Source organism: Parasteatoda tepidariorum, chromosome 1 (genome assembly GCF_043381705.1).
Source record: "Parasteatoda tepidariorum isolate YZ-2023 chromosome 1, CAS_Ptep_4.0, whole genome shotgun sequence".
In the NCBI taxonomy this organism is placed as follows: Eukaryota; Metazoa; Arthropoda; class Arachnida; order Araneae; family Theridiidae; genus Parasteatoda; species Parasteatoda tepidariorum.
This window is the reverse complement of record NC_092204.1, coordinates 98,884,156-98,887,900: the sequence shown is the minus strand read 5'-3', so window position 1 is coordinate 98,887,900 and position 3,745 is coordinate 98,884,156.

Below are 3,745 nucleotides of genomic sequence, written 5' to 3'. Positions count from 1 at the left end.
TGATCATTCTTAGTTGAGTGGGAGCGAAGAAGTGATGTTTACTCCATCAGCAAACAGTCTTTCTGGTAGGGAAAATCTTGCAAAAAATCCGGAAATGCCTCTATTTAGGGAAGAGAGGGAAATCTCAGAAATTACTATTGGTTAATTAAATAGATCACGCGATTCCCACAAAGCTTAAAAGGAAAAATATCTTTATTTAAATTTATGTATAGTTGGTTAAAAATAGATTTAGAAACAGGATGTGGTTTTTTTAAAAGTATTATAAAGTGCTTCGATTTGAAGAATTAAGTAGTAATAAATTAGGAGTTGTTTTATAACGAAGAAACTAACATAAAAAGATTAATTGAAGCTTTTTATGTTTTACTTACACGCACACACACACATATTTATATACACACATATATATATATATATAATATTGATGATTTCTATTTAAAAAATATTAATATGCAAAGAAATTATGAGAGGATTACGGATCGGTGAAGTAATTCTGCCATAATTTGTTGGCATTTTGATACCTTGGAAAAAAAAATCAACATTTGAAGCTTCATGGTTTAGTTTTGACCTGAACTTATTTTTGTACTATACTTAAAATTTGAAATTACTACTACAGTTGAACGTGACTAGTTTCTCCGACAGCGTTTTTTTAAAGATTTTAAAGAAAAAAAAACACCCTAAAAAAAAGAAGTACATGGAATTAGTTAAGAAAAATAAAAAGTCAAATTTATAAAATAATAGTTATTGAAAATGAACTAAGGCAGAATTATAGGGGAAATATGGGAGTATTTTTTTAAAAAAATTTTATAAGCACTTATTGCTAAGCATTTCCACATGATTTTGTAAAGCTCGAGAATTTTAATATGTATTAATACGACATTCGAATCATGCATTAAAATATGCACTTTATTTGTGCATCAAATAAATGGCACACAAATATAAGAAGCACCGCAACTCTAGGAGTTCTTTTTATTTTTTTAATCGTTTTTTCAACAGTTACTGCTACGCTTTTGCACGGGATGACGAAAATCTTGGTATTTTTAATCTGATATTATAACGACTTGCGATTTTCGAATCAGGCATTTTAATGATAACTTTCGACGTGTTTTATTTGTGCCGATTTCATCGTCAATCCAAGTTGTTTTTCAATTGTTTTTCTTCTTTTTTTTATTTTTCAGTTAAGCTTTTCCACATTTTTGCTTAAATTCTAAATGTTTTTAATGCACTATTGTTATAACCAACGAGGAAGGTTATAACACTCGAAATTCGATCACGGGTTTCTAACACTGTTTTTGAACTTAGTTTCTAATTTTTTGCAGCCTAAAATTTCTTTTAAAAAACAGTTTTAAGAGTTAACAATCATAAAATCACTTATAATTCACTAAATATGAATGCCCTAAAGCTAAAAATATACTGAACCGAACCTCAACTCAATGTTGAATCTTATTTAGAGCTATAATGCTTTAGTTTTATTTTAAATAATTTTAGACCCCATACATTGTTTTTAATTAAAATATAATCGCATTTATGTTGTTTAATAAAATATTTATCTATTTTTTATTTTCATTTAAGAACATTAGAGGTAATTGGTTTTAAAATCAACTTTAGTATTACGTACTATGATGAAAAAAAAAAAAAAACAAAAAACAAACATCACTTTTACCCCGTCGTTATATTTTTTTTTGTGACAAATCTGTTCTTCGATTAGAAAGCAATATTTTACTTTTCAAAAGTATAAGTTTGGTACTTTTCAGTTTAAAATAAATTTTAACAATTAGAACAGTTTAATTTCATACAAATATTTTATTAAGTTGACTGATAAAAAGATTTGCGTTAAATGTGTAAAAATTATCATAATTGCAGTAAACATGTCTAAGTACTTGGGCATGCGACTTTTTTTTTATTATCAAGAAAGGGTTGTGCACCCATACATATAAATTACAATAAAAATATTTTTTTTCCTTTGTAAGATATTTTTTAATTCACTTTTCAAATAATAATAACTCTTAATTAAACTTTGATAATATTAATGTAATAAAGTGAATAAATTTCTCGTATTATTATGATGAATTTCACTTAACTGTGGTAATTTATGAAGTGCATGCAATGTTCCACATTAGTACTTTACTAAAATCCACCTTTCAATCGCAATTATTAATTCCTTATTAACTAAAATTAAAATAAAAATAATGATTATAAATACCCGAATGTATCTTCATCGTGTTTTTGTTTCATATTAAAATTTAAAAAAAAGTTCAAGTCTAATATAGGGCGCATTTATAAATCTTGCAAGGGGTGCACCTAAGTTCATGTACGCCACTGTCTGGATCACACGCCAACCTTCATTGTTCAAGAGTAACAGTAAACAGTGCACAGGCGTCGTCATGGCATGGTTTGCTACGGCGACTGCTGCTATATGATAATTTTTTAGGATTTTTTTTTTCAAGAGTAACATCAAACAGCAGCGGTTGCCATAGCAACGCATGCAATGACGACGCATGCGCACTGTTTACTGTTACTCTTGGACACTCATTTATGTAAAAAATGTCCTTCATTGCGTTTATTTATTTATTTTTAGTTCGTTTGTTTCCTATTAACATTTAAAAACTTTAGGCATTGGTAAGTTAAGTATACATACAATGATGATCTTATAATGAGTTAACGCAGAGATGCATACTCCTACTTATTTGAACTAGTCAATGAAAATGTAGCTTTTTTTTTAAAATTTAGAAAATAAAGAATATTTTATTTGTGGATTTAAAATATTTTCAAACATTCTTACGTTGTTATTTAGGAATGTTCTTAATTTTAATAATCTGTCTTATATTTCAGGAAAAACTTCATAATGCCATTGATTACATATTGGAAAGGTTTCGACAAACGAAGTGGGTTTAACAAGCCAGCAATCAAAATTTGAAGTAAGACAGCTTAATTATGATCCTTTTTTTCCCTAAAAAAAAAGGTAAATTGATTCCAATTGCTTATCAGCTAATATTGATACTAAAAATGTTTAAATTGTTCAGTCATGTGCAGCTAAAAATTTATATCGTTTATTGGAAAAACAAATACTATAATATAATTTGTAGCCACACGCTTTCAATTTGACAATCGAGCTCAGAACGCTTTTTTATTCTACTGTTTATGACTGCCATATGAAATAGAGAGTCCGTCGTATGTTTAAAGTGAAATTTATCACATTTTGTCACAGTTTTTTCATGAAAACTTTCGTCGGCTGTAACCGTCATTTGCTCATCACATAATTTTTTCTCCCGCGGAACAAGTGATGGAATGTCACATATATGTGATGCATTACCGAATAATTTTTATAAGTTTAAAATAAGCATAAAAATGTAAAACCTTTTAAAGAAGGATGACTTTCATGGCGTTGTAGCAGTGGAGCGAGAATAAGTCTCCCGTTAAGATTACATTTTAGTTCGAGAAAATCCTATCACTAGATCAAAAGTTATTGATGGTGGTCAATTTTTTAATTTTATCACTGTTTTTATACTGATGTTACTTATGCACACAGTTAAAAAATTCATTTCAACATTAACTAAATTTCGACATAAAGAAATTGAATAAATATATACTCGCATGCTGTGATTTAAAAACTTAAAAATGATAATTTTGAATATTAATTAATAATAAAGAAATCGAGAATTTAACTTTTCTATAGACTGAAAAATTCTTGCCATTAAAAGCTTAAATTGGGATAACTTATTAAGAATTCGCGATCGCAACGAACTAT